Below are 18,960 nucleotides of genomic sequence, written 5' to 3'. Positions count from 1 at the left end.
CCCTTTCCTCTCCAGACGAATGTCCCTACCGATAATCACAGAAGGTTCCAGTGTCTTACAAAAAAACCGTCTTATCATCCAGAGTGCCACTATAGCCTCACCACCTCCCGGCTCTGTGACCCAGGAAAGCCTCGCAGTCTTCTTCCTGAACTGCTCCACTCACCAAGAACGCTCCCGCCCGAAAGGCTGTTCCACGCGCATTTTCTTCCCGCTGGCCGCGGGCATACGTTATCCCGGGACAGGGGAACGTTGGAGCAAATGGGCTTGGAGCCGCTGGGGAGCACGGCTGAGGGCGGCTCCGGAGTCGTCCTCCCTCCAGACGGGCTGGGCCCCCACCCGGCCACAGGAGAGGTCCCAAGCTGAGCTGCGTCTCCCGGCCGCCCGGGTGAGGGAGGGGCGCTCGCGGATGGTGGAGAACCGTCGCCAATGAAGCCCTTTCTCTCCGTACTGGCCACAACCCCGGGAAAAGGCTCTCAATTCCAGATGCACGGAACTGGGAGAAGGGTCCACGGCTCAGCCACCCGCCTGCTCTTACGAGGAGTCCACAGGGGCGGGAGGGACGCAGCGGCCCGGCTAGCAATGTGCCGGGTGCCACCACAGGAGGGCCTTGGAAACGTGCTCCGTCTGCTGCGGGAGGGGAGGAGGGGACCCCGAGAGGCCCCCTCTCCAGGACCTGTCTCTTGGGAGGGCCTCGGGTCTGAGGCGGCTGCTCACAGAGAGGCGGCCCGGCCTCCCCCAAAGCGGCGGAGTGGCCTGACTGCAGAGTAACACGTGGCCTCAAACAGCAGTCGGCCTGCCCGGATTCCTCCGGAGAGCACGTGAATGGGGACCGGCCGGCCAGCTGGCCGGCGGCCATTCCAAGCACAAAGGTGGGAGCCAGCTGTGCCAGGTGTGTTTAAAGTTCATCTTGCCCTCGGTCCCCCCATCCCTGCGTGACGGGCAGTATTGTGGGGCGTGCATTCAGCCGGTGATGCATTTCTGTCGGAGCGGCTGGACATAAAAGCGGGGCGATGAGGGGTGGGGAGGCTGCTTTTGTGCGGGGTAAATAACCGGCCAGCCCGGCTTTTCTCTTCTATTCACCTCCACGGGGCCGGGAGGGGCTGGAAGTTTACTGACTTTCCCGACATTCCTTCTTCTCCATAAAAATGTGAGTCCCGGCTAGGTAGGATTTCTCTCCCTCCTCGCCGGCCAGCCTGGGAGATTCGGGCGAGCCGCTCGCGGTTCCCGCAAGCGCGGCCGGCGTGACGAGGACATTCCGACCGCGGGGCGTTTCTCCGCGCAGAGCGGCCCGCACGGCGGTCGGCACCCAGGAGGAACCATGCCAGGGGATTTTCCCTACGTTAAATTACGAGGTGAGCTGGAAAAACACAACTAAATCACCCCTAGTCCAGGGCTCGCTCACATGAGCTCCTAGACTAAGAAAATAACTTTCCGGGGCTGGGGTCTCAACAGCCGCTTGGCCAAACACCAGCGTCCCTCTCCATGATGTCAGAGGCCAGGAGTAAGAACACGCCGGCCTCAGATAAGCCGGGAGACGCTCACCCAAAAACAGGCGCCCCGGCTTCCACAGCCAGCCCCTCCCGCAGGCCGGAGAAAAGGAGTCCAGGCTAGACGCACGGCAGCCCGTGGCCGGCGCGGAGGGCCGGATGGAAACTGCCCGGCCCGTGCGGGCGGAACCGCAGGGGTGCGAGAGCGTCCAGTCGAGCCGCGTGAACGGCACCACGCCCCGCCGCCCTGCTGGCCCCGGACCCCGTGTTTAATGCTCGCGCATCTGCAGCGGGTGTGGCTGGCGGTGACGCAGGCTTTGTATATAAAACCACCACGGAATGAGAAAACAGTGGGCCGACGGCCGGACTTCCGGCCAACAGCACTGTGACCCTCGGCCCCTTCTGACGGGCCCGGGGCAAAGCCGTGGCCCCAGAGCCCCTCCCCAAGACAGAATGTTGCCACCACATCCAGCCTCCACCCTCACTGCTACCAAACCACACGTGACATGCTCCAAGTCAGGCCCAGTCTTCCCCCAACACTCAGTCTGTTTGGGACCCACGGAGATGTCTGGTTTTGCCCCCACTGGTTCAGAAACGCAGCTGCTGTACTGCCTTGTACCAAAGCACTCAAGAAGGCCACCCGAGCCCCTCTTTGCTAGAGACTGTCGTACGGGGCTGTTTAGGTAGGTGCATCCGAGCCGGTTCGTGGTGGGCACCTAGGAATCTCGCCGCTCAAAACAGAATTGCTCATCCACAGTACTTGGGGTGGCCCACAACTGCCCATGCCATGAGAAAGAGGTACTGTCCTTCACTCCAAAGCTTCCATACACTTCTTTCTGACCTCGGGCTGAAGCCCTTCTGCTGCCCACCCCTCACCCAGACCCTGGTAAGCCCCCTGCAAAGACAGGAATGAGAGAGGCCTGGGCAGAGCCTGCGGCTGGTTCCTACTCTCCTTGCCCCACTGGATGGTGGCCAAGCCAGAGCCCCCCGGCAGGACCACTCTGCCCAGAGGAAGTGACGTCCCGATCCGTCTCCCCTGCAGCGCACACCAAGCCCTCCCCAGACACTGCTGCCATGGGGGGGGGGGCAGGACGGCCCGGCTTCTGCTCTGGGTGACACTCTCAAGCCCCATCAGCGTGGCAGCCGCCTGAGAGGCAGGGCTGGGATGTCCTATTCCGGGCACGTTGTCTGGGACGGCTCCAGAGCGCACTGGCGGTGGCCCGGCCAGACGGGGGCCCAGGAAACACAGGAGAGCAGCCTGGGGGGCCCTGGGGAGACAGCTGCCATCGCCATCAGCACGGGCCTTGGCCAGAGCCAGAGTCATGAGAAATTCTAGAGCCGGTTTGGAGCGACTCCCTGGCGGCGGCGGCACCGCCGGCAGCCAACAGGTGGCAGGAGAGCTCCGGGCAGCGCGCACCTGAGGCTGCAGGGCGCAGGCCGGGTCTCCTCGCCGCGGCAGGAGCGAGCAGGGACAGAGTGGCTGGGGACAGGAAGAAAAGACCCGGCGAGCCGGCCGGCCGGTCTCCGCCCCGCGCTGAGGGTGCCCGGGCCGCCCGCGTCCACCCCGGGCCTGCCGGCTGGGTGCGCCCGCCCGCCCGCTGCTGCGGGGACCCGCGGGGACAGGCCCCATCCTCGGGGCTGGCACCCCACCCACCGCCTCCGCCCGCCCGCAGACCCCTGCCGGGGCCAGTCCGGTTGTCCTCCGTCCCGGTGGGGTTTTGAATTACTTGTAAAGAGCAGGAGAGGGGCGGGCAGCGGCGGTGGAGGTGAGAGAGACGGCCTGGCGGTATGGGGTCGCGGCTGTCATCAGCACCCCTTCTGGGCTGCTCGCTACAAGCAGTGATGATAAAATTACGGGTTTTTTGAAAACCAGAATGGGAACGCAGGAATTTTTCCTTTGTATAAAAAAAAAAAAAAACCTACCATTTCCTACCACCGGATTCCACGGCTGCCAGAGGGAACCCCTTCTGCAAAAGGCCACGGCACTTTGTCACGGGTCCCCCCGCACCTACGGAGGAACCCGTCAGGTCCAATTTGTTCTGCTCTGGTCAGAGCTGAGGTCCCTAGAAGCCTCCTGTATACTTTACAATTTTGAGTTCGAGAGCCCTGAACTAATGATGTGAAACTAATGTAGTGTAACACACCAAGTGCCCTGTCTGCCAGTAGGAAATAATTTCTGCAGCGCTTCTAAAAAACCAAACCAAACCAAACAAATAAATCAAATGATTTTACAATGTGGAAAAGCCATGAGCGGGCTGGGCCGCGGCTCTGTTTGGGAGAAGCAGGAGGTCGGAGTGGCTCCCGGGCTCAGCCAGGAGCAGCTCTGCCCGGCTCGGGGGCGTCTGCAGCTGGGAGCGCCATTCGCCATTCGAGCCTGCGGCCCAGCAGGCCTCGGGAAAACAATCTCCGGGCCACAAATTCAACATGACAGTTTTAACAAATACGATTTCAGCTTTTATATTTGGATTTAGGAAGGGGATGATGGCCTTACCCCGGAATCGCTATTAAATAATAAGCTTATAACATATTTGCTGACGGCAATACAGACCCTGCTTCAAATTAACTTTAAAGTGGGCTGCCGATTCGGCTTATGCGGAGGAGGAAAACAAAGCTGGTGACTGGGCAGATTTAGTCAAGAGGCAAACGTACAGAAACGTACACCGAGTTGATCAGAGTTTTGCCACCTGAACAACCAGAGGAGCCTTTCAAATGCAGGTCTGTTCTTTAAAGATTTACAAGGAAAATTTTTCTCTCACCTGATGAGGATATCAATTTTTTAACATTCAAAGCAGGCTCACGCTCTGCCAATTTCAGCTTCTCAGAAGCGTAGACGTTTTTTAAAAATGCATTTACTTTATTGTGAAACTGCAGTATTTGTTAATGAAAGAGAATTGGTTGCATCTGTCTATTTTACAGGTTTTTAATATCCACCAGTCATTTGACCAATGTAGAAAGCAAATAAATATTTTCCCCCTCATGTCATTTTTTTTTAATTTCCCAGAAACAAGCGTTCCTTTATTATCTGCGACCTACTCAGATGAGAATTGTTTTTAAAGAGTTGCAGGTTTTTATACCTATTGCAGTGCTTAGAGCCCAAAGCACTGTATTTCTCGAGAACACTTTTTGTGGAGCTTAAACACAGTCTTCCTGCCTATCTTATATTACTTGAGGCTGGGTAACATATATCACTGAGGAAAAGATAAACAGGCAACCATAAAAGAGAGGAAATAAATAACTTGTAAAGAGGCCTTCGGTTGCAACAAGCAGAAAGTTACTATTATCCCAGTGCGAAAAAAAATATTCATTTGTTTTGGAAAATGCAAACAAATAAAGGGACAAACTTGTGAGAATTAACTAAAGAATCAAAGAATACAACTGTTGCCTCACGTCCACGTGGGGCTTGACATAAAATTGGGTTTGCGTTTCCTGGAGAAATTCAGGTTATTTGAATCAACACAGAGACGTAGGTCTACAAATCAGTTATTCATCATTCACCCGCTAGAAGGGACGGCATCCATGGGAACCTTTTCTGCGGGGACCCTTGCGTTTCCGAGAGCAGAGGCACAAACGCGAAGCCCTCGTCGTTGGTTAGAAATGATCACAGCTAATACGTGACCACGGCTGATTTTCCTGTCGTTCCCCACTTCAGCGTCGGAAGCGTGTGATCGGCCCTCCAGATGCCCGTTATTAATTGCATGCCCTTTGATGTCTGAACGTCGATGGAATCTACAAAGGCATTAACGTAAGAAAATATGCCTCCCGAAAAATTCCCAAGTCACTAACTGGGGACCGGCGCGTGCTCCCACTCATTTGCTCACCTTCGGTGGCACTGTAAAAAATACCCCCGGACCCCAGACATTTTGCCAACAGTTTTGGCCAAAAAAAAAAAAAAAAAAGCAGCCCACAAATTTCAAGACTTGTTTAAAATTTCTACTTCAAGCAGGGGAAAATGGTAGGTTTGCTCATTCAAGAAGTATTCATGTAATTTAAAGCAACCAATTTCTGAAATGCTTAAGGTTCAGGAATTTGCACGGACAGAATTATAAAGAAAGAAAGAAAGACAAAGAGAGGGGAGATAAGAAAACAAAGGTTAAACAGTTCCACTGGACAAGTGAAGAAAAGCACCTCGTTACAAATATCTGCACTCGGCTGATGTTTATTTTCTCCCAAGAGACAACTTTATTTTTTAAGGCTTATCATGAGGGAAATCGCTGACGATAGGTAAATTTCTTTTTCTTAGGCAGAACTCAAATAGAGACATTGTTATAGCATGGTTTCTTGTGTGCAATTTCAAAACAAATAGACTTTTGTTTTTACAAACCCTTTATTTGGGGGGATTTATTTGAAGAAAAATTTTCCTTTGCAAAGAAAAATTTATAAAAAGCTACATGTGCAGATTACTTGACCCACTGCCTACCATAACATCTTTACACATCTCAAGGATTTAACACAGTGAAAGGAAAAGAGTAAAGAGGGCTTGAAGGGTAGCCCCGCTCGACTTGCATGGATGGCTGCTTCCCTATACAGAGATCAGAAATACATCCACCCCAGAAATATTTGTTTATCATGAAAAAATATTTGAGCCACTCATATTGAATTCTTTCACATTTTTTGGGCAAGGTCTTTTTGCCATCTGGAATTATGTATGTGAAGTGAAACTTGTGTTTTCAAATATTAGATTTCTCTATCATGGTCTGAAATTCTCTCAAAGCATGGAACTTGAATAACCGTGCCTTACCAAAAATAGAGGTGGAACAAGGCAACTAAAAATAAGAATTTTTAGAGAAAAAAGAATCTCTTCCAAAGAGTGAAGCAGAAAAAATTATCACACTGTACATCTTTCTCAGAGTTAAATAACCTCCGACAGATCCCCAAGGAACTGATTGGGTATTCGCTATCTGAAATAATGCACAATTAAAAGTAAAGTAAATATTTAAAACAATCTAAAAGAATCAGAAAATTAAACATTTACAGCCAGGAATCTTGGAATCAAGATTCCTATACTTTTATTCTTTGTAGGAGTACAAAATGAATGCAGAGATGGAGTTTCCAATTGTTTAAAGATTCCCTCTGCAAATAATACCATGGCTTCTATATGCGTACAAGCCCCGCAAACATCATGATGCATTAGCTGAACGTAAACCCTTTCTGAATTCCCAGTAAATCTAAATACGTACGAAATTAAAATCGAAACAAGGAACAAGTCTAGTGTTAGTCCTTTCAAAATACTAATTTAATAACTCTCCAAGAAATAGAGTGTTTTAGGAAAGGCAACCCAGATGTCAGCATATAAAATCAAGCTATAAAGCGCCCTTCAAATATATTTCAATCATTTTTAAATATTTACATTTAATAAGGACAAGTTTTTATGGCAAGAAGAGGTAATTACACTTATCATTCATGGAAAAACGTAGTTTTAATGGGTTGTATATTGATTTGCAAAGGTGAAAGAGTAACCTAAAATATGTCATTGTCTTTTTTTTTTTTCTTCTGTTCAGCGATGTGTTGCTTTTGCAAAGCAAAACGTGAAGCGCTAGACATGCGCCTGTTAGGGTTGAAGCCGCTGCTGGAAAATACACACTCACACACGTTGTTCCCTCTTTCTCCACATTGTTCCCTCTTTCTCCACTTCTGCTATATTATGCTAAACTGAAACCCCAAGTATTTGTGCTCTGGGAGATAATTAGAAGGATCTTATCAGACTTTTATAGCCCTTCCTAATGAGGCTATTTATTTGGCAAACATTAGCCAGCCGAAGGATTAGTAAGTATCACCTTGATAGGGACCTTATTGAAGCTGCTACCCTCCTGCCTGCTGCACACAAAAGCCTATCTTATCAGCAGGGCAGGCTCGGTGCAGGCCAGTCCTGGCTTCTGAAAATTCACCAGGGGTCAGCCTTCATTAGTCAGATGTTCTGACCAGAAGCAGAGGCAAATTCAGGTTTGGCCACTTTGAAGCCAGTAACACCCCCCCCTCCCCTCTCAACTCAGGGCAGTGGGCTGCTGGGAAGACAGGGAGGGGTAGGAGCCCAGGGAAAATCTGGGTGGATCTTGGGGGAAATAGCAACTAGCATTCAGCATGCACAGTCACCCCTGGGAGGGACCCAGGCCTCCAGGGATCTCAGAGAACAAAATGAAATAGGCTTTCTCTGCTCGCCTGTGCTAGCCAGGCCAGGCCAGCCAAGCCAAAGGGAGCTGCTTACCTGCCCTAAACTACCTCGCCCCCAGCCAGTGCCCTCTGATTCTGGGGCCTTGACAAAAGTCCCAGAGAGAAAGAGGCTTCCTTTGATTAAAAGTAATTTTCAAAGTTATTTAATATGAATTCATAAATAAAATACTCTCACGCCTGGCAGGGAGGGCAAAGGGCTTTGCATGTCTGGACCGGGAAGTCCTGACACATTCTGGGACTCTCAGAAGGACAGACGAGACAGAAATAAACAAACCGTTCAGGTCAGCTTTTCAAAGTCTGCCAACGTGGAATTCTCAGTCCTAGGCTTCTAACTTCACTTTGGGCAACCAGGCTGAGGGGGGACAGCCTCGGGGTGGGATGGCAGGGGTTAGGTTTGCAAATGACCTAAGGTGGATAAATATTTGTGAAACACTTTGGGAGTTAACGAGCTACACTAGCACCCGGCTGCAGAGCAGGCCTCCATTCCGTCACTTAGGACCGAGATTCTTCAGGGGTGCTGATCTTTGAGGCCCAAGTCAAAATGTGACCCCCACGGGCCCGTGACCAGAGACTCCGGGTGGCAGAAGTCTCCACAAAGAACACGCTTTTGTGAGTCTGCCCCAAGAGAGGAATTTTTCAACTCCAGAGTCTGCCGTAACTGCGCAGCTCTTTTTTCCGTGGGTAAGCTCACCTGCGGGCTCCCTCTTGGTCCCCCCCAAATAAGGCAAACGGCCACTCAGAAGGGCCGTCACCCCTCCTCCCGGGGCCAGGGCCCGACAACACCCAATCCTCAGAAGGGAGCTGGCCTCGCGCTCTTTGTCTAAGACAGGCTCTCTAAACCACAAAAACAACTCTCGCCACTGGCACCGCTTCCGTCGCCATAGCAACTGGCACTTCTAGAAAGGCTAGCGCATCGGTTTAAGATTCACAGCCAAATTAAAATTTCCGCAGCTCACTTTGCTCCTCGCCCGTGTCCCCTGCACCCCTCCTCTAGGACCTTCCAGAGCTCGCCCCCTCGGCAGCGGGACGACCACACAGCGACGAGAGCCCGCGGCCGCAGGATTCCGCCTGCCGTCGCCCAAGTGCCCAGCGACCGCCCCACCGGGACAGGTGAGCCCACGGAGCCCGCCGGGAAGCTCCCATAGCAACAGGACAGCTGCCGGACCGAGGTCTCCGTGGGGGAGGGGAAGCAGGAGAGGTGGATGGCCGTCCCTGCCGCGGGAGCAGCCGGGTCCCTGAGCACTTGGGCCGCGCTTGGCCGGCGAGGGCGCGCTGTGCCCTCTGCTCAGAGGGGCGGTGGGCGTGGCAGGACGCTGGCGGGCTGCAGAGGGAAAGGCACTCGGGCTCCCTTCTGCCCCAAACAGCTGCACCGACTCGGTGGTCTGTGATGCAGACACACTCTGAAAGCCCGATTCTGCCAGCCACACAGCCCGGCACCCGGCAACCCCTCCAATACCTACTTCGCTTGAACGGACAGGCACACTGGTCTCTAAAGTGCCCCCGGCAAAGGAACCAGGACGCATTCGGGACACCCGGGCCTGGCCTCTGGACTGCAGATGTGGGGGGGCTGTCTGGGACGTAACGCAGAGCGTGGTCTAAACCTTGGCCTCTTGGACGCACCTTTGGCTGCGTCCGTCCCACGGGCTGGGTGAGACGTCTGTCCCTGGCTGCCTGGGTCGGTAACAATTTGCAGTGAGGGCCCATTCCGCAAACTGAGAGGGACTGGAGATGGGCTATTAGCTTCAGCTCCTTTCATGTGGAATTACTTCTGCTGGCACTAATACGCCATCGTTTGAAAGCCTTAACCCAAACGGACGGGCGGTCCGCCCCAAGCCAGGGCCGCCTGGGCCCAGGCAGCGGGCTCCATGTGCTAGCTATTACCAGGTTGTTTGGTGCTGTCCCCAGTCGGCATTTGCTGCTGCACACTGAGAAACTGCTGTCAGGAAATGTTCTTTTCTAAATTACATAATTAGGGTATTGGGGAGTGCAGCGAAGGCAGATTAGGGGCATCACTTGCTCTTACTGCGAGCAATGATTCAGAGCACATAAGCAAACACTTAAACTACGCGAACGGTTTAATATTGATTAAACAATGATCTCCAAGACTAAACTCTAAGCATGGTAGGTAGAAGGCGCTGGAAGGAGAAAAAACAAAGAGCAGGCTTAATAGCGTGCATTGATTTACAGAGAAGTGTGGACTTTGACCCGGCAGATCAAAATCAGGATTTGCAATGATTACCTAAAATAAAGTCTTAGAGGGACCCACCCCTTCAAGCTGATGGTGAGGCTGGGGGCTAGATGGTCAGGGTCAAGGGTCAAGTTCTTCCCGCAGAAAGACCAGCTTCTCACCCACACCCACTTCCAGAAACGGAGACTCGAGCAAAGTGCTGGCTCAAATTGCATTTCATTTATTGTTTCTAACTACGGGCCACAGACTTCAACTTGATTAGAAAATTGTGCTGACACTTCCTGTGAAGCATGTCCTGAGCCTTCCAGAGGAGCCTCGCAAGCGAACCTTTTGCACATACCTGCTTCTTCCAAATGGCGTCCCCCCAGTGGCAGTGCCCAGGTGCCGGGCGCGAGACTCAGCCACGGAACCAATGCCGACCCGGGCAGGTTCCCAGGGTCCCTGGGGGTGGGGAAGGCGGGCTCCCTGCAGGAGTGGCTGGAACAGCTCCCCCTCATTCCCGGGGACCTGCCACCTGGCTGCTAGCAGGGTCTTCGCCAGGGGAAGCCTGAAAGCCGCCTCTGGCCTCACCTGAACGCAGACGCAGCCATCTCCGCCCCTCTCCCTTACCCCGGGCCCACCCTCCTGTTTTCTCTCTTCCCCTCACCTGACAACTCGAGGCAGGAGACAGGTGCCATTTAATAATAATACCAATAAAAATTATTAACAGATTTTAAAGCTCACTCTGTTAAAAATTAAAAGATTTTTAAGCTCTTTACGCATCACACTCAGTCACCAGAGCAGCGCTTTGCGTAGGTATCATCATCTGCCCATTTTTTAGATGACAAAACCGAGGCCCCGTAAGGGCCACTGGCTCCAGATCACACAGTGATTTTAGTTTTATTTTACAAACGCCCACATCGCTCTGGTTTTGTGCCAGGTGCTGTTCTAAATGTCTTTAAAATATCAACTACTTAAATCCTCAGTGTAACCTTGAGAAATACGTTATGACACCTATTACCATACCATAATGCTATTGTTATTTTTAAATGAACTGAGACACAGAGAGGCTAAGTTACTTGCCCTGGCTCACACAGCCAGTAACCAAGCCAAGACTCTAAACTGGTCAGTCTGGCTCCAAAGCCCGAGTTCCCAACCGCTCGCAGGGCTGACAGCCACCTTTCACAGCAAAAGGTGACCGTCCCCTCCTGCCATCGGCCGAGCACCTCCCCGAGACGGAGCAGCAGCAGCGTTGTGCTGCCGCGCAGAGCGGGCAGAGGCCTCACCCCGGCCTGCTGTGCGGAGACTGGCGGGCCTCACTTCCCACCTGGACCTGGGCGGCCGGCGCCCGGGGACCCTCCCAGGGTCTCCAGCTCGGCCTCGGGAGCAGCGGTCCACAGCCGGTGGGTGCCGGGCAGCGCGAGCACGCCGGACAGCCTTCCCTGGGTGGCGGCCACGGAGGGCGGTGGTTTCAGGGCGACCCGAGCTCAGCACATCTGTTAACGCTGTGCGCCTCACTGCTGTAAGTGCTGCACTGTGACACTCAGCGACGTGACTGTGCAGCTCGCCGTAGGCGGGGGACCCTGCTCTAGAGGATTCTCGGAGTGCCGCTGAGTCTGCCAGCAGGCCGAGGAGACCGGGGGCCCTGCCTGCCCCTTCCCAGCCCACCCCCTGCCCCTCACGCGCCCCTCGAGCCGGCCTGAGTGGACTGTCCGAGGAATGGGGACTCCCCATCCGCCCCCACCCGCCCTCCGCTTCCCCTGCACGGACGACTGGGCTCCCCCCCGACCCACGGCCAGCTCCGACGACGCCCCCGTCCCTGCCAGTGCCCTGCAGAGCCAACGGGGCAGGACAGGGAAGGGGCAAAGGGAAAATCCTGCAAAGTCTCTTCTTGCTACTTATGGGTTTCCAAATACATCCAAAGAATAAAAATACACACGCCCCTCCCACCCACGTAAAAGCAAACACTGAAGCGCTGTGCGTGGAAAACGCATCGGGACAACGCAGACCGCGCCACCCAGCCCAGCCCAGCACCTCGGAGCCCCAACCTCCCTCCGCCCAGGGCGGGGCCGTCAGGGGCCCCCCCATTCCGTGACCCCTCCGGCTCAAAGGCTCTGTCCGCCGCCCCCCAACCTTGAGAACCCCCAGGCTGGGCTAGAATTTAGGAAGATCTCCCACATAACGGAGCCTCGTTATCCTTAGGTTCCACCTTTGCAGATTTGCATGCTCACAAAACCATTCGTGACCCCTCAAATCGATACCCGTGGTGCTCGCGTGGTCATGTGTAGACACGTATAGAGTGGCAAAAAACCCGAGTCACCTGAAGCGTGAGTGCCCTGCTGAGGTTGAATGAAACCACTCTCCGCCTTCCTGTTCCAGCTCATACTGCCCACAAGCGTCCTGCCTGCCACACACAGTGCCACGATTTTGCACTTTTTGTTGGTAATTTTGCCATTTCATAGCCCCCAAATGTAGTCCTATCTGGTGTTCCTGAGTGCAATAAAGCTGCCATGCGCCTCACAGAGAAAACTGTTGGGGCCGGGTGCAGCGCCTCACACCTGCGATCCCAGCACTTCGGGAGGCTGAGGCGGGAGGATCGCTTGAGGCCCGGAGTTTGAGGCCAGAGAAAACGAGTTAGGTGAGCTCTGTTTGGGCACAAGCTACGGGCTGAGACCGGTGTTAACAAACCCACACCGTACACTAAATAAGGTGCTTTACACAGAGACACACAGAAAACAACGCTGCACATGGAGGGGTGACAGAAACGTGACCAGGGGCTCCCAGGAACCCAACCCCGCATTTCTGCTGGGCGCAGCGGTTTAGCGTCCTGCTGATTCGGTGCCGGTGGCGACTTTAGGGGACATGACGACTGCAAATAACGAGAAGCGACCGAGTGCCGCTCCTGGGGGCAGCTGAGGCCTGTCGGGGACGCGGAGCTGGCGTCAGTGCCTGCAGCCAATGACAGCCTCTGCTCACGGGCACCGTCTTCCCCGGCCAGGCCAGGTCCCTGTCACTGCACAGAATACTCTTTTTCCTTAACAGCGGTATTAGAAACAAGCAAGGCTACCAACACCAACCGAGCGGCGACCCTGAGCCGAGTACAACCACTCGCACTCGTCACTCAGCGTCTCGCTCGGCCCTCTCGCACCTGCGCTGCCCACCCCGAGCGGGGCGCCCCCCACTGTCCCAGGTCTGGCCGGGAAAGGCCATCGCCCCAAGGATTTCTGGACCATTTTCCAGCTCCTTAGGGTGCACAGCGGAAGACAGAGGAAGCAGGGACTCAGCCCGCGCTGGACGGTGGCCCGGGAGGGCGGCAGCCGGCTCTTCCCCAGGCCGTGACCGGCCCACACGGGGCGGCCCTGCCCCTCTGCCGTCTGCCACGGGTGCCACGCTGACAGCCACAACCAACAGCCACCTGCCCTGCTTCCCAGCCAGGGCGGCGGGAGGGGCCCAGACCCCAGCCTCGGCTCCAGCCCAGCTGCGGCGCCGTGACAACCGAGCAGGGTGCCACTCGGCATGGTGCCACCGTCGGCTTCCCCAGGTGGCCCCGAGCAAGTGGCTCCCTTTTCCAGCCTCTGGTTTTCTTCTGTCCGCAAAATGGGAGTGATCACACTCTTGCTTCTGAGCGTGCACACCCACTGGCCCGTGGTTTCAGGAGAGACACAGGCAGGGCCAGCAAAAAAAACCACAAAGTCGGGGTTGCTTCTGTTGCTGAGAAACTTAGATGAATAAAGTGATATGACCAGCACACTAAGGAGAGACAAAGTGGCAGCATTAACCATCTCATTTTTTTACATTTTCACTAAGACGAGACAGGTTGGGCTCCCCAAACACCCAGATTCCCAGAATATTCCTGCTACTGAGCTCCCCGATGGGAAGAGGTATACAAGGCTCCACTGCCCATCGGGGAGACGAATCCTCGCTACGATGCTGCCAGGCCCACCTGCAGCCAGGGAGAGCGAGAGAGGCTCAGGACGGCCCTGGCAGGCGAGGACAGGGTAACACGGGCCCTTCCCGAGCCAGGCCTCCGAGGAAACCTAAACAGGGCAGAGCAGCAGGAGGGGACAGCTCTCTCCTGTGACCCTGCCGTCCCAGCAGCCCCACCTGCCTCTCAGCCGCCCCTGCCGGAAGCGCAGGGGCCCAGAACCTGGACAGCAGGAGCCCAGGTAAGCCGCCCCAGGTGCAGAAGTTGCCTTGGCCACAGGAAGTCCTGTCTCCCGCCGGCGGCTAATTGCAGCTGCCGCAGAGGAGCCGGCTAACTGCACAGAGGCATGCGGCCCCGCATTCCTGGGCCGCCACACACGGGCCGCAGCAGCTCGCAGGAGATGTGGCCCAGGCCTCTCGCTGGCTCCCCCGACCCCCAAAGGGGGTGCCCCCTCCTCTGCTCTCTAGCAGCTCTTTGGGGGCTGCCCCGGCAGCAGTCCCCGCCACTCTCCCGTTGCCTGCCTCTGAGGCACTTAACCCTCATCTTCGCCTAATGTAAATATTTAATCCTGTGCATTTAGGATCTGCCTGTCACCTGCCTCCAGTCTGCTCCTCTGCCCGCCCGCCGGCCCCAGGACTCCGAGGGGCCCCCTCTCCCCAACGAGCTCCCCACGCAGCCCAGCACCCAGCTGACACTCGACAACCATGCGAGGTGTGACAGGTGCCCTGACCCGTCGTGCAGCCTGAGTCCCTGCTGCGCCCCAAGCTTCGGTTTTCTCATCTGTAAAATGGAACTACCACCACCCACTTCGAAGAGTTTTCTGGAAATGAAAATCGAACGTGGCGCCTGACGTACGATAGGTGCCCCACAGATGCTTCCAGGATCCCTATTGAGCACAGCCACGGGCCGGGGCCTCAGGGATCTAAGACAGGACACAGCCGCCGCAGGTAGGCCGTCTGCCAGCCGCGTGCTCCTGCGGGCGGGACGCCGGGCCAGGAGCCTGGCGGCCCGCAGAGGACGGACCGGGAGAACGGCGGGGCTGGGGGGCTGGCTCCACCCGAGGGACCGAGCACCGGGCGGGGGTGCACGCAGGGAAAAGGCAAAGCCGGGGGTGGGAAGGGACCCTGCGAGCCGTGGGAACGGGGCAGGGCACTGCGAGGCAGGACTCGAGCATGCTGCCGGGCACAGGACAGCGGCTCCCAAGCTCCCACTTGCGTTCAAAGGACAGTCCGGGGTCAGTCGTCCAATTACTCCTGGCTGCTCGGAGCACAGTGCCTGGGCGCGTGGCCCGGGGCCAGGAGGACTGCACACCCGCCGTCTCTCGCAATGCTCACCGCACCCTTGTGCGCCGTATATTTGTCTCCATTAAACAGACGAGGAAACCGAGGCTCGGGAAGGTGAAGCAAGTTGCCTGAGGTTCCACAGCAAGTAAGAGCTGTGCCAGGCCCCCCCAGACCTGCCGTCCTCTGAGCCTGAGCTCCCACCCCCACACCGCTGCTCGGAAGGTGCTCGCTCTGCCTTCCCGCACGACACTCGGGGCGGTAGGAGCACGCTGGTGACTCCCGCCAGTTCTGGGGAAATGCTGCCCCCGCAAATGGGGTCCTGAGCCCCCGTGAAGTGGCAGGGGCCCATGGGGACACACGGAGGGTGCACAGACTGGCCGGGGAGGGCCGGCGCCGAGAGCCATCCAGCAACCCCTTGCCAGCAGAACCAACGGGAGCACAACGGCAGCAGTGGGTGGTGACAGCCACCAGGGCCAAGGGTGGTTCCGTGAGCAAGGACAGCTGCACTCTGCCCAAGGGGGCCATGAAAGCTAGGGGGGCTTCTCAGAGGAAGTGGCCTTAGCCCACCCCGGAGAACGGGCAGGACTTAAATAAACAAGATGGAGACCTGGGCAGAGGCGGTGGGAAGACAGGCGCACCAGTGTCCCCCCAGGAGGAGGCCAGGCAGGCAGTCCCTGGGCACATGGGGGCATGCAGCGGGCACCACCAGGGCGGGATGGCTCCGGGGGGCCCTCGAGCCTGGCGGGGAGTCAGCCGTGCTCGCAGAGGCGCCGGGAGGGCACTGAGGCGCCGGGCTCCGCAGAGCAGGCTGGCAGCAGAGAGGGCAGCACAGTGGGCAGGACTGCCTCCCCCGACATGGTCGCCTTGCACGGCCGGCTGCACGGACTGGAAGGTGGGCGCAGAGCCCTGCGCTTCTGAACCGAGGGAAACGGGCCCTCCGGCCTGTGGGGGGCTCGACACAGAGCAGACAGAGACTGTGCACCGAAGGGGCCATGCCGTCCCCACCCCTGCCCGGCCCGTGGAGGGGGCTCACGACTCCACCAACAGCGCCCGAGGATGGGGCGACAGGCGCTACCTTCCCCCCCACCCCCATCCCTGCGTCTCCTTCAGCTCTCCCCGCCATGCCTTCCTCCCGGGCGACTTCCCCATGCGGCCCTCTGCGCTCTCACAGCCCCCGTGTGGGCATGGCCGTCACTTCCCGTCCCTGGCCGGCCAGCCCCCGGGTGAGGCCCCGGCCCACTGAGCCCACGTTCTCAGGCCCCTGTTCCCGACCTCTGCACTGAAGGGGCTGCTACCTCCCGCTCCCAGCTGGACGGTCGCCCCCACTGGGCACCGGGCCCGGCATGGCATCGCTTCCCTGCCCCACACTCGCGCCCCGCCCAGACCTGCTCGCTCACGCCTGCCCACCCACCCGCCTGGCCTCCTGGGGAGGCTGCCTGAGCACGACACCCCACTCGGAGGCAGGGCCCTGCTCTTCCCACCAGCCCGGAGGCCTTCCCTGCGCCACCAGCCCCCGGCCAGCCCGCTGCCCCTCGCCCCGATGCCTCTGGCTCGCCCAGGTCGCGACTCCCAGGCCGCCTCGGACTGACGCACTCGGCCCTTCTGCCTCCCTGGCCCCGATGCCTTCTGCGCAGGGTCCCTTGCAGGGACGTGCCGGCACCTTCTCCTGTGCCTTTAGACACTTCAGAGCAGGCCTGGGGACACATGCAGAGGGACCTGGCTCCGTGCAGACTTTCCAGAAGGCAGTTCAGCAAAGGTGTGGGAAGTCTGAAAAACACAGGCACCATTTGACCCAAGAAAGTGACCTCCAAGCTTTCCTCTTCGGGAACAGTCGCACGAGCACAGCTAAACACTTGTCCAGGGATGCCCGTCACAACGTGGTTGACGCTTGGAAAGAACCTGCGTGTTGGAACACAGGACAGTGGTTCTGACAACCGCGGCGCACTCAGCCCACGGGCCACCGTCCGTACCACGCAGGCGCCACAAACAGTGCCAGGTGCAAAGCCTACCACGACACACGACCAAGTGAGGAGAGCTCTTCGAAAAACAGTCACACTGTTTTGTAAGGAAAAAATAACGCACACGTGTGTGTAGAAAAAAACTACAATACTTCCGAATGTTACAATGGTTACTGCTAATTTTTTGTTTTTACAGTTTTTCTGAAAGTAGTATACAGTACTTTGCCCAGAATGACATTTTTAAAGCAACTGTTCACTGATAAAGTCACTACCCAATCAGGCATCAAAATGGGAAGATCCTAATAATAAGCCCAGCCCACCTCCACCCCACGACGTATACACACACACACCTGTGCACAGAGGAGGTAGCGCCTGGGCATATGCCCAGGTACGTGCATACACATGCACACACCCCCCACCCCCAGCCATGCTGGGTCACCAGCTTCTGGCCCAAGGCTTGTTTTGATCCTGCACGGAAACTACCACCGCTAAGCAACATAACTCACTGCTCTGGAGCAGATTCTAGCAGCCACCAGCATGTGTCCTCTACAGGAAGTAGCCGGCGACCCCGTGCAGGAGGTGGCAGCAGGACGGCCACCCTCTGCAGAGTGGCCACTGACCTCAGGCCCCCAGGGAGCCCCAGAGCCCCACGATGGCAGGAACCAGCCACGGGCACACCCCAGCCGGCCGCAGCACCGACCTATGGATCGCCGCGTTAATCCTCGTAGGAGCTGGTGCCCTCACCCGCCACACGGAGCCCCGAGGGCCCTCCCCCGGGTCTTCCTCGTTCCCCGGGGATGAGGCATGCAGTGGGTGTTGGCCCGGCCAAGCCCGAGAACAAGACAAAAAAAGCACAGTGATGTCATGCCAGCTCCGTGCCAAACACCACAGTTGTCACCTCGCACAGTAACAGCCCTCGGAGCGGCCTGGCGGGGAGGGTGTGGGACCCCGCTGTCCTCGTCCTTAAACTGGGCAAGCGGAACAGCGGCACCACGCTCTCCAGGCCACACGACGAGGAGGAGGCTGCACTGAGATTTGAACTCTGGTCCTCCCGCCTCTTCCACGACCCCGCACTTCCACGCCCGGGCAGCCCAGGGCTCGGGAGCCAAAGCCGGGCGAGCACCGGAGCCCAGGCAAGGCCTCCCCCAGCCCCGCCGACCCTGCTTGGGACACGGAAGAACCCGGTCCGCCCTGCACCGTCCTGTGCCGAGGACGGTGCCGCAGACCAGGAAAAAGCTACCGAGAAAGTGCTTACCTGGCCCGGAGGCTGCAGGCCAGCTGGTTCCGTGACAGCACAGAGGCCGTGTCCCAACCATCACGGGGCCCCTGTCATAGGGCGGCCTTGCGAGGTGGTGCTGGGAGGGAGAGAGAGAGAAGGGGCCCATCGTGCAGGTCTCCGTTCCCAAAAGCACGAAGCAAAATATTTTCATTCATGAGTTCATCCAGCCTAAACACGCATCTAATCCCTGGGAAATGACAGTTCAAAACAACTCCCAGGCGGGAGAGACGCGGCGCTCAGTTCAAAGGCGGCAGGGCCGGGCATGGCCACTTATCGCCCGGTGACCATCGCAGTCACGGAGCCGCCCGGGCTTAATGAATCCGGGCCAGGCCGAGCGGCCAGCTTCTTAAAGGGCAAGGCCCCCACTGCCGTCAGCTCCCAGTCCGCACACCATCCTCCATGTCTGGCCCCAGGACAGAGGGAGAGAGGGGCCTTTCTGCTTGGTTACTGGGTACAGCTGCCCTCTCTAGAGGGGTCCTAACCGGCGGCAGAGCAACAGCACACAAACGGGCTAGGATGTGCCTTCTGCCCAAGCGCATCCAGCCAGGAAGGGTCTTTGGATGCCCAGTGACCATGGGGGAAGGGGGAAGAGGGAGGCAGGGGCTCCACAAAGCTGTGCTCTGCACCAACTGGGCACAACGATTCCCGCTTTTCCCCCCGCAAGGCTGGCCAGGGTTCACCCCGAGCCCCAGG

At 57.0% G+C, this 18,960-nt stretch overlaps 1 long non-coding RNA gene across 1 annotated transcript in view; it reads right to left on the bottom strand.

Annotated features, from left to right (window-relative positions):
* The window catches only part of LOC142863072 (uncharacterized), a 124,650-nt gene extending 106,067 nt beyond the window's left edge, over positions 1-18,583 (bottom strand). The window contains exon 1 of the long non-coding RNA XR_012913949.1: positions 18,244-18,583. This is a non-coding gene — a long non-coding RNA (uncharacterized LOC142863072). The remainder of the gene's footprint in view (positions 1-18,243) is intronic.
* Between the last annotated feature and the right edge of the window lie 377 nt (positions 18,584-18,960).

Source organism: Microcebus murinus, chromosome 21 (assembly GCF_040939455.1).
Source record: "Microcebus murinus isolate Inina chromosome 21, M.murinus_Inina_mat1.0, whole genome shotgun sequence".
Taxonomy (NCBI): Eukaryota; Metazoa; Chordata; class Mammalia; order Primates; family Cheirogaleidae; genus Microcebus; species Microcebus murinus.
This window is presented reverse-complemented; position numbering and strand designations above follow the sequence as displayed.